General features: G+C 39.8%; 1 protein-coding gene across 3 annotated transcripts in view; it reads left to right on the top strand.

Moving 5' to 3' along the window:
* Window positions 1-12,597, top strand: part of GRIP2 (glutamate receptor interacting protein 2) — a 402,651-nt gene that overhangs the window by 293,331 nt on the left and 96,723 nt on the right. The window lies entirely within an intron of this gene.

Below are 12,597 nucleotides of genomic sequence, written 5' to 3'. Positions count from 1 at the left end.
GAGGAAACTGAGGCAAACAGGGTTAAGTGATTTGCCCAGGGTCACACTGCTAGTAAGTCTGAGACCAGATTTGAACTCGGGAATACGAGTCTTCCTTACTTCAGGTCAGGCCCTTTATCCACTATGTTGCCACTTAGCTGCCCATATTCTATATGGCTACCAAAATCACCCTCATAACGTCTAACCATTTTATGCCTCACTCAAGAAACGCCAGTGGCTTCCTGTTGTCTCTAGGATAAAGTACAAACTCATTGGTTCAATATTTAAAGGCCCTTTACAATCTAGTTCCAGCCCATCTTTCTAGGCTTATTGTACTCCACTTTCCCCCTCACTCTATACTCCAACGCCTTCATGTTTCCTAAACTAAGCATACTCTATATCTTTGAACAGGCTGTCTCTCATGCCTAGAATAATATCTTTCCTCATGGCTTATTCTAGAATCCCTAGCTTCAATTAAGCCAACTGGTGATGAGACCCATAACTGGAATATCAGTTGGATAATGTGCAATAAATTTTTCAAAGATTTTTCATCTCAAATGATTAAAATAGCAATACTGCAAAAGGTACTTATTGGACATGTAAACTCCTCATTCCAAGCAATATCAGCTCACTGAAATGTTATCTTTTTATTATTATAAAATGTAATCTTTTTCTCTAATTAACTTTTATGTACCATTTTAACTTTTATGTAACATTTTTGGGTTTGTAAAACACTTTCCATTCATTATTTCATTTAATCCCCACAGTAACCCTATGAGTTAAAAAGTGCAATAATTCTTTCCTCCTTTTTATAGATGAGGAAACTGAGTCTCAGAAAGGTTAAGTCATTTGACCATCATTATAGTTAGTACATGTCAAAGTTCAGGTCTCCTGACTCTAGTCAACCCAGCACTGTGTAGGAATATGTGGGGGTGGAAGGATGGTCGTATATGTGGGAGTATATACTACTTGTCCAAATTCAGCTCATCCAAGTACCCTAGCCCATACTGAGATTCCCCCCTCACTCACCTCTTTCTATTACCGATTACCTCCTGTTACTTAGTACTGTATCAGTCATTGGGTAGGGACTCCTGTCTGGCTTTGTGACATCTGTCCTTAAGTTGTTACTTCTTTTGGGCCTTCATCACTGTTCCGGGCTGCTTCCGTCTCCATCACTAGGCCATATGTGGTCCTTGAGGACAGGGCTCCAGCACCATTGCTCTCTGCACCCCAATACCTCCTCACTGAAGTCTTGCCCATTATAGGAGTTAAGTAACTATATGTGTATTAGGTTATGAAGCAAACAGATAATGGGTTTGAAGGTCAGTGAGATGGCCTCCTTGAACAAGGATCCTTGAGAATTACCTTAGTGTTTAGAGTATGATCCTCTCTCAGGTGACAAGCACAGGCCATAGAGTACTTAGCCTAAGAATAATTGCCTAAATAAATAAAGATGAATTCACAATGTAATGGGTTGGAGTTCCAGCTTCAGTACACTTGCTCCAAGGTAAGAGTCACAATCTCTTCCTTTGCAAAGTTTTTAAAGAGTTCCAAGGTGCCCCCACTTTCCCCAGGCCAGAGGAGTTCAGTTCATTGAGGCCTGAAGTGAAGCCTCACTGAGGGCTGCTAACCTCACCAGGTAGACAGGCAGTGGGTGGGCACCATCTAGTCTAAACAGTCAACACTTTTGGTGATTGCACCACCACTATTCTTAACCCAGCCAGGAGCTTAATCAAGTCTCTGGCATAAGAAGACTGGCATAAGGGCCAGGACTAGATTTTTGTATTTTAGATTTTTGCACTTTGGTGTTTTTTTTTTAAATTTATACAGTTCCTTGGTAGTGCATCAGGTGAAGACTATGAACTTGCCATCTAAGATGTCAGCAGGGAAATCAGAACCTGCTGTATATTATGGGAGGGCCAGGGAGAGAGAGGAAGGTGGGCCTTTTCCACCACTTTGTCCATATCCCCTGAGCTCTCACTCATACTCACAAGACAGAAGACAGAAAAGATAGTCAGATGAGGCTTGTGAAAGACAACATGTGTGTATCTCTGTACATTTGTATGTTTCTGTATGTATCTGTATGTGGGTATAATTGTAGATAGTTATGCCCTAGTGTAATTACAATTGTGTTAATGTGTCTATAGCAACACACAGAGGCATTAATGTGTCTTTTGTTTGTATATATATATCTTCTTGAGAACCCTAGATCACCTTCAAGCTATGATGAGGTCCTAGGGTTGTGCTTTGGTGAAGGTCCCTTGTTAAGAATTCCTAGAAGATGCATTCTTATTGGCCTGAAGTCAGTGGCAATAGAGGGGTGGAAAGGAAGGGGATAGGTGCTGGAAAAAGACAGAAAGGGATAGATACTCTGGGGCCACCAAGACAGGGAGTCAGACTACAGTAAATCATGGGGTTTACAGCTAAATGGTACCTTGGAGACCCTTAAAACTAACACCCTCCTTTTAGAGGGTGAAATAGAGGAGTTACATGACTTTTCCAAGAACACAAAGATGATAGATAGTAGAAATGAGATGAGGTTTGGAGACTGAGTTCTTTGAATCAAGAATTAGAAGTCTTGTAGGGCAGGAACACTAGTGGCTAACTACCCCCAAGTTCAAAGTATACTGTGAGGCAGTATCATCTTATATCACAGATAATGAGCCCCCACCAATGTGTTTACCTTTAATAGTCAGCCAAAGGATACAGTTAATTCAGAACAAAGGTATTTCATGAAATGGCATGGTAAGAAAAGTAGCACATACAAAAAAAAGTGCTCCATAAATTTGGGACTTGCTATCCCACCAGCACACATAGTGTCAGAGGGAAGGGTGGAAATACATAGGGAAACCCAAGGAGAAGCACACCTATAGGGACTATATATGATCAGGGCAAAGATGGACATGTGGAGAATATATATGGTCAAGGGTTAGTACCCTTTGAAATCCCTATGGTTGTCAATGCATGTGACCCAGAGTAAATTCTTCACAACTTATACTGGAGTGTGGGGTAGGAGTAGGGAGCATGTGCCTGTATGCATTACACACACACACACACACACACACACACACACATATAAACACACACATACATGTGTATCTTCAGCTTTGAAGTTGGAAAGTGCAGGCCAAAATCGTACTGAATAGGCAGGCTCTCTGCAGTCTCAGACAAGGATGGGGCTCAGCTGAGAATTCTGAAAAGTGCCATGATAGACAATTCTGGGAGCCCAGTATGTCCACTCCCCTCCCCACTGGTGGTACAAACTGCTGATCATTTGCTTGGAGACAGGAAAGATTTAGCTCTCTGGCATGACCCCATCCTCTCTGGGAAATGCTCTGCTGAGGGCCAAAATCAATACCTTCCATCCTTTGGCTCTGACACCAGGTAATTCTGCCTTTAGCATAAGGTGACAGCTCGTTTTCTTTGCAAGTGAATTTACTACTCAAGGCAAATTAGACTAATGGTCTTGGCTGCCAGGAACCTCAGTATAGCTGGATGGACTTCAAACTGCCTGCTTGCATTTGCACACTTTATTTCACTGTGTGGCCTGTTTTAATTCAATTTCAAGTCAATAAACATTTATTAACACCTAGTAGCTGCAAAGTATCAAGGTAAGAATACAAAGATGAAAACAAACAAACCAACCCAGTCCTTGCTTTCAGGGAACTTACATTCTGCTAGTGCCAGGGGTATGGCATAAAGATTCAAAATCTACATAAATGAAGATATATAGATGTTGTGCCAAGTACAAATACCAATTCTTCTATTTATCACCTGTGTGATCTTAACTGAGTCAGTCTCTCTGGGCCTCAGTTTCCTCACCTGTAAAATGAGGGGCTTGGACTAAAGTCCTGAATCTGTGATCTAAGGATCTTCATACAACGTAATTTCCAAAGGGAGTGAGAGATAATAACTGGGGGAATCTGGTAAGCCTTGTTAGAAAGTGGCACCATAATTGATCTTTGGAGGAAACTAGGGTATCTTAGGAAGTGGAGGTGAGAAAGAAGGACATTTCAGATGGGGAGGACAACTCATGTAAATCACTGTCAGACAGTTGGTTAACAAGCACTTATTAAGCACTGCTGGTACTGTGATAAGCAATGGGAACATAAAAAGGCACAAAGCTGGAAGAATAAAGTGAGATAGCAAGTGACTGAAGGAAAGTACTATGAAATAAGATAAAAGATATGAAGAGAGGTCAGATTATGGAGAGCTGTAAATGGCAGATTGAGTATATTTTATTTTATCCTAGAGGAGTTCCTGAAGATGTTTGAGTGAGAGAGTGGCATGGTCAGATCTGTCTTAGGAAAAGTCAGTAGTCATGTGGAAGACAAACTGGAAAAGGAAGAGACTGGAGTCAGAGAGACTAGTAAGGAGACCATTACAATAATTCAGATGAGATGTAATAAGGTCTGAACCAGGGTAGTAACTATGTGATAGTGAGAAAGGGAAAGATGGGAGATATATTATGGAGGAAAGACTAGGAACCAAAATGGTAGAATGAAAGGAAACAGTACAGTCAGGTCTCATCCACAGACTCATGTAAATTGTTCTAGAAAATGCACCAGACTGAATTCTGATGGAGAAATCCTAAAAACAGGCACAGTAAGTCCTTTGTCAAACTCAGCTTAACGTAGGAAGACAGAGAGGAGGTCTCAAACCCATGAAATGGCATTGCAATGGGAACAGGTGCAATCTGGAAGCTTTGTTGCCTTCTACCCAGTTCCAGGTCACAGATACAGGGAGAAACAAGAAGGTGATCTTTGCACAGTGGCCTGGGCTGTGTATGGAGAGGTGAGGAAGTTTAGAAGCCAGTCACAGCAGCAACAGAAGCAGTGGGATGGCTCAGACCTCAGGTGCAGAGCAGGGTTTCACTTAAATATCCCTCTCAGCCTGCAGAGGAATAATCATAACAGGAATCTCAGACCAAGAAGGAGCCTACAGTTCTGCCACTTTGAACCAACAGAGCTTTCCAGTTGGCTGATGGGGCAGATTCCAACAGTAGTCTACTCTTTCTCAGACTCAGAGTTCAGACCAAGGAATTAGCAATCAGTGTTGGACCAGACAATTTTGCAAGCACTTAAGACTTGAAGGTCCCTAGTCTGTCTCTGAGATCCTGGAATGACATAATACTCAATACCCACAAGAAAACAGCAACAGGATCAGCTCAGACCTTACCTCCAGAAGTGCCATCAAGTCCAGCCCTAAGTCAGGAAGTAGATCAGGAGAACAGGCAAACAGGAGAGCCCCAAGATAATGAGTTATGGTGGCAGGGATGTGCAAGACACAGAAACAAAAGAAGAGAATAACTCTAAAACATCTACAAATGATTATTCAGCAAAAAATATGGCTTGGGGGCAAATTCAGCTAGAATTCCTGGAAGACAAGACACATGAGTTTTTTTTTTCATATTTCAATTTTTTAAATATTTTTTTCCTCAATTACATGTGAAAACAATTTTTAACATTTTGAAAGTTTTGAGTTCCAAATTTTGTTCTTCCATTCTCTCCCTCCTCCCTGAAGTAGTAAGCAACCTGATATGGGTTATATATGTGCAATCATTAAAACATTTCCATATTAGTCATTTTATACAAGAAGACTTGAAGAGAAAAAGAAAGGAAAGAAGGAAGGAAAGAAGGAAGGAAGGAAGGAAAAGGGAGGAAAGAGTGAAAGAAGGAAAGAAAGGAAAAGAAAATAGCATGTTTCAGTCTGTATTTAGACAGTGTCAATTCTTTCTCTGGATATGGATAGCATGTTTCACCATGAGTCCTTTGGGATAGTCTTGGATCACTGTGTTGCTGAAAATAGCCAAGTCATTCACAGTTCTTCATTATATAATATTGGTGTTACTGTGTATAATGTTCTCCTGGTTCTGCTGATTTCACTTTGCATCAGTTCATATAAGTCTTTACAGGTTTTTCTGAAACTATCCTTCTTGTCATAAAATGTTTTTATAAAAGTAGTAAGAGCATTTGAGAAAAAATTAGGAAAGAGATGAGAATTATGGAAGACAAAACTGAAAAAAAAGAAGCTTTCAAGAAGTACAAAACTTTGCCCAAGCAATATTCTCCATGGAAAGTAGAATGGACAGAATGTAAACCAATGACTCCATAACTCAACAAGAAATATTAAAATAGTCAAAAGGGTAAAAAAATAGAAGAAAATGTAAGTTTTCTCCAAGCAAAAACAACTGATCTGGAAAACAATCAAACAGAAAAAATGTAAGACTCTTTGGACTATCTGAACACCATGACCAAAAAAGAGAGCCTACATGTTATGTTTCAAAAAAAATCTTAAAATTGCCCAGATCTCTCAGAATCAGAGGGGATCATGGAAATAGAGAGAATCACCTGATCATCTCCTAAGAGAAACCTGAAAATGAAAACTTCCAAGAACATGATAGTCAAAACCAAGAATTTCCTTCAAAGTAAAAATATTGCAAGCAGTCAGAAATAATTCAAGTACCAAGAAACTACAATCTAGATCACACCTGATTTACTAGCCACCACTATAAAGAAGTGGAAATCTTGGAATGTAGTATTCCAGGAAGTGTATGAAATGGGCTTACAGCTGAGAATAACTTACCCAACAACTCTGAGTATAATAATACAGAGAAAAAGGGACATTTTTTTATGATTTATTTATTTATTTTGTTTTCAACATTCATTTCCACAATATTTTGAGTTCCAAATTATCTCCCCATTTCTCCCCTCCCACCACCCCAAAAGTCTGATTACTCCTACCACTAATCTGCCCTCCCTTCTAACATCCCTCCCTTCCCTTTCCCCCACCTTCTCTTTTGTCCTGTAGGGCAAGATACATTTCTATATCCCATTACCTGTATTTCTTATTTCCCAGTTGTATGCAAGAACAATACTCAACAGTTGTTCCTAAAACTTTGAGTTCCAACTTCTTTTCCTTCCTTCCTCCCTACCCATCCTCACTGAGAAGGCAAGCAATTCAATATAGGCTATATATGTGTAGTTTTGCAAATGACTTCCATAATAGTCATGTTGTGTAAGACTAACTATATTTCCCTCCATCCTATCTTGTCTCCCATTTCTTCTATTCTGTCTTTTAACCTTGTCCCTCCCCAAGAGTGATGAATTCTAATTGCTCCCTCCTCCCATTGCTCTCCCTTCCATCATCCCCTCCAACCTGCTTATCCCCTTCTCCCCTACTTTCCTATATTGTAAGATAGGTTTTCATACCAAAATGAGTTCGCATTTTATTCTTTCCTTGAGTCGAATGTGATGAGAGTAAGCTTCATGTTTTCTTTCTCATCCCCCCCGCTTTTTTTCCTCCACAGAAAAGTCTTTTACTTGCCTCTTTTATGAGAGATAATTTGCCCCATTTCATTTCTCCCTTTCTCCTCCCAATATATTCCTCTCTCACTCCTTAATTTTATTTTTTTAGATATGATCCCTTCCTATTGAATTTACCCTGTGCTCTCTGTCTCTGTCTCTCTGTCTCTTTCTGTCTCTGTCTCTCTCTTTCTCTATATGTGTGTGTGTGTGTGCATGTGTATAATCCCATCAACTACCCAGATACTGAGAAAAGTTTCAAGAGTTACAAATATTATCTTCCCATGTAGGAATGTAAATAGTTCAACTTTAGTAAGTACCTTATGATTTCTCTTTCCTGTTTGCCTTTTCATGTTTCTCTTGATTCTTGTGTTTGAAAGTCAAATTTTCTTTTCAGCTCTGGTCTTTTCATCAAGAGTGCTTGAAAGTCCTCTATTTCATTGAAAGACAATTTTTTTTCCTTGAAGTATTATACTCACTTTTGCTGTGTAGATGATCCTTGGTTTTAATCCTAGTTCCTTTGACTTTTGGAATATCATATTCCATGCCCTTTGATCTCTTAATGTAGAAGATGCTAGATCTTGTGTTATCCTGATTGTATTTCCACAATATTTGAATTTTTTTATTTCTAGCTGCTTGCAATATTTTCTCCTTGACCTGGTAACTCTGGAATTTGGCTACAATGTTCCTAAGAGTTTCTCTCTTTCAGGAGATGATCTGTGGGTTCTTTCAATATTTATTTTGCCTTCTGGTTCTAGAACATCAGGGCAGTTTTCCTTGATAATTTCATGAAAGATGATGTCTAGGCTCTTTTTTTGATCATGACTTTCAGGTAGTCCTATAATTTTTAAATTGTCTCTCTTGGATCTATTTTCCAGGTCAGTTGTTTTTCCAATGAGGTATTCCACATTATCTTCCATTTTTTCATTCTTTTGGTTTTGTTTTGTGATTTCTTGGTTTCTCTTAAAGTCATTGGCTTCCATCTGTTCCATTCTAATTTTTAAAGAACTATTTTCCTCAGTGAGCTTTTGAACCTTCTTTTCCATTTGGCTAATTCTGCTTTTTAAAGCATTCTTCTCCTCATTGCCTTTTTGAACCTCTTTTGCCAGTTGAGTTAGCCTATTTTTAAAGGTGTTATTTTCTTCAGCATTTTTTGGGGTCTCCTTTAGAAAGCTGTTGACTCACTTTTCATGATTTTCTTGCATCTCTCTCATTTCTCTTCCCAATTTTTCCTCCACTTCTCTTACTTGATTTTCAAAATCTTTTTTGAGCTCTTCCATGGCCTGAGACCATTGAATATTTGTTTTGGATGTTTGGGATACAGAAGCCTTGAATTTTATGTCTTTCCCTGATGGTAAGCATTGTTCTTCCTCATCCAAAAGGATGGAAGAAGATACCTGTTCACCAAGAAAGTAACTTTCCATAGTCTTATTTTTTCCCCCTTTTCTGGGCATTTTCCCAACCAGTTACTTGACTTTTGGGTCTTTTATCAAGAGTAGGGTATACCTGGGGATCTGTAAAATCTCAGTTCCTCCAAGGTGGTACAATCAAGTCTGCACACTGATTTGGGAGCAACCAGAAACTTTTGTGCCTGAAATCTGTGAATAGTAGAGTTTCCTCTCCAGGACCACCTTGCCTACGGCAGCACTGGGGGCTGAGATTCAGATCAGTTACTCAATTCCCCCGGGGCTTTATGATCCAATAATGGATGCCAGCTGCTGCAGGAGCCCCTACCACTGCAGCCTCTGCAGCTGCTGCCTGGGGCCAGAGCTATGGGGAGATCCTGCTCCCTTCTTGGCCAGCTGAAAAAATCCTCTCACTGACCTTTGGCACCTGTGGGTTGAGGGATCTGTGAACCATGGCTGCTGCCCCCAGGGATTCTCCCCACCCCCAGGCCTGCTCTGGTCCTCCTCCTGGTGCCATGCTACATGGTCAAGACTGGGCTGGGCTCTACTCCACGAACTGTGCAACAGACCTTTCCCCTTTGTCTTCCAGGTTACCCTGGGCTGGAAATCTCCACTTCATTGTTCTGCGGCTTCTGCTTCTCTAGAATTTGTTGAGAGTCTTTCTTTACAGGTGTTTTATGGGCTGTGGAGGAAGAGCATGTGCATCTTTCTATTCTGCCATCTTGTCCCCTGCCCCCCAAAAGAGACCTTTAATGGAATAGAGAATATTCAAGTATTCTTGGTGGAAAGATCAGAGCTGTAGAGAAACAAAGGAGTAAGGAGAAACATAAAAAGGTAGAAATGAATGAACAACGATAAAGGACTAAACAAGAATAAACTGTGTGTATTCAAAGATACGGGTATAATAAGTGTGTCATCTCTTATCCCTATCAACATTAGGATTTATAGAGGGAGTCCTATTAGACAAAGTCTGAGAGTATCTTGTTTTCTTTTGACTTTAAGAAAAGAAAGGAAAGAGAGAGGAAGAGGAATACAATGGAAGTGGGGGAGGGAAGGATGGTTAGGGAAAATTATCTCATGTAATTAAAGTACACAAGTAAATATCCAAACAAACAAGGAGAAGGAGGTAGGGGCTGTTATTTAGACTGGAACCTCATTCTCTCCTGAATCAATCAAAAGAAGGAAGAAAACACAAAAAGTATTAGGTACAGAAAGACATTTCACACAACAGGTAAATAGAAGCGAACAGGGAGAAGGAGAGAGAATACTTAAAAGATGTGTAGATTGAGGCAGGAATTGATACTAAATTAAACAAACTCTAAGGCTTTTATAGCTCTTTCGATGTGGCAAAGAATGGAGCTGTGAGGGGTGCCATAAATTGGACAATGGATGAAGAACTTATGGTATATAAATGTGATGAAATGCTATTACACTGATCTTTATCAGCGTAATGACCAACCAGGATTCCAGAGGACTAATGAAATATACTACCCATATCCTGACAGAGAAGTGAAAGAATCAGAGTGCAGAATGAGACAGGTTTTTATCTGGTTATGACCAACATGCATATTTGTTTAGATTTACTCTACATATGTATAATGAGTTTTGTTTTGTGTGTGTGTGTGTTCTCAGTTGGGTGAGGGAGATTGGGGTGGGCAGGTGAGAAAGAGGATCTTGGCTGATTAAAACAAATAAAATATAAAAAAACCCAAGGAAATGACAAGACTTGAAGATATGAAGATTGAGTTGATGGTTCCAGGGTTGTAAACTTGTGTAGTTGGAAGGATGCCAGTGCACTCAACAGAAATAGGGATAGGTTATGAGGCCACTATACTGAGTTCTGTTTTAGACAAAGTGAGTTTGAGATGCCTGAATGAAATGTCTACTATGTATCTGGTTTTACAATATTTGAGTTCTGGAGAGAGATTGAGGCAAGATAGATAAATTTGGAATCCATCTGCATAGAACTGATTCCTTTCTCTACTATGGTGAGTGATGGCATGCAGTGGAAAGAGTGGAGGGCTTTGAGTCAAAGTATCTGGTTTGAATCCTGAATGTATTACTAACTAGCTACATGACTTTAGGTAAGTCACTTGATCTTTCTAGACCTCAGTTTGTCCATTGCTTAGTGAATGAGTTAAACAGTCAGGAGTTCTTAACTTTTGGAGGTGGGTGTCATGGATTCCTTTGGCAGTTTGGTGAAATCTATAGGCTCTTTCTCAGAAAAAATGCTTCAATAAAGTACATAGAGTTACATCAAAAAGTAGTTATATTGAAATGCAGTCTATATAGTTAGATATCTATCATCTATCATAAAATCTATCATCTATGTATCTCTCTTTCTATCTATCTATCTGTCTGTCTGTCTGTCTGTCTGTCTGTCTGTCTGTTGCAAGTTTATGGAGCCCAGGTTAAGAACCCCTGGTTAGTTAATCTCTAAGCTCCTTTGAAACTCTAAATCCTATGAATTAAAATGAAAATGTCATCATTTTCACAGTTGTAAGAAGCCTTAAAGAATAGCTGGTCCAATTCCCTCATTTTATAGTGAAAAAACTGAAGCACTTATGGCTTAAGTGACGTGGCCAAGGTCATAAGTAGCAAGAGACAGAGCCAGAATTCAAACTCAGATGGTCAAACTCAAAAATCGATTGTTCTTTGCACTACACCAATTTGACATCACAGGGGATCAATCTATAAGCACATATTGATTACCTATTGTTTTCTATACTGGGGAAAATGCAAGTCACTAAGCATCCGTTTGAGGCAGGATCAATGCACAGGCAGCAACCAGGAAATCGTTATGGACTTTGTATGATCAAGTCCCAGGATGCGGGATGCTCATTTGGGATGCTAAAGGAGGAATTCTAAGAGAAATCAATGGGAGTTAGGTTAGTGAAGGAAAGTGAGACTACGACTGTGTCTTGAATCATAGATAGGCTTTAAATAGAAGGGAGAGAGAGATCATTGGGCAGTAGGAAGATTATAGGACTTACACATGAAAAGATGTGAGGGGTCATAGAACACAGCTTTTCCTATTTTACAGAGGAGGAAACTGAGGCCCCTGGGAGGCTAAGCAAGCCAACCACGGTCATATAAATAGTAAGCAGCAGAGTTGGGATCTGAACTAAGACCTTTTAAACACAAATCCAGGCTCCCTCCACTAGCTGTATGAACAAAGATGCAAAGCAGGAATAGTCAGCGAGTGTGTGAGAAAAGATAGAGCCCATCCTAGCCCAAAGAGCAGAGGATTTAAGTTGGCAAATTAAAGACCATGAGACTGGAAAGATCATATGATTTGAACTTGTAGAAGACTTTGAGTGTCCGGGTACTTACTAAATATTGACTGAATTGAATAATTTTGGCAGCAGGTGGTGAGGGATAGACTGGAGAATGGTGACACTGGAAGAAGCAGGGGAACCAGCTAGGAAGCCATTACGATAACCCAGGCAGGGGTCTTTCTAATGCACTGGAAAGCAGCTTGAAAGTATTGAAGCAATATGCAAATGCGGGGCAAATGCAGGCCATTATCATTATAATTGTTGTTACAATCATGTCACAAATATCTGAATTCCCATTTCAGAATGATTTTTATCCCAGACCCATTCCGGGGACAGGAAATAAATATAGTTATAAGGAAGGAGTGGCTTTTATCAGGATTCCCCAATGGAAAACTATAGAGAAGTAGGAGTTCTCTCTTCAGTCTCCTAAGGCCCTTGGCATTTACCAGGTCCATTACCTTATTCTCATATCACATTTAGTCAGAGGTATGAGTATTTGAGTCTGTATGCGTTTGGACCTTCTTTCCTTGCTGGCACATGGGCAATGCTGATGTTAATAGGTGCCAGCAGGAACTCAGTCAAAGGAGACTTCTCTTTTTGATTTTTCCAAGAGGATCTTGTAGATCAAGA

The sequence above is a fragment of the Notamacropus eugenii genome, chromosome 3, assembly GCF_028372415.1.
Source record: "Notamacropus eugenii isolate mMacEug1 chromosome 3, mMacEug1.pri_v2, whole genome shotgun sequence".
Lineage (NCBI taxonomy): Eukaryota > Metazoa > Chordata > Mammalia > Diprotodontia > Macropodidae > Notamacropus > Notamacropus eugenii.
The sequence above is the reverse complement of the archived record's forward strand: the minus strand, read 5'-3'. Positions and strand labels throughout refer to the sequence as shown.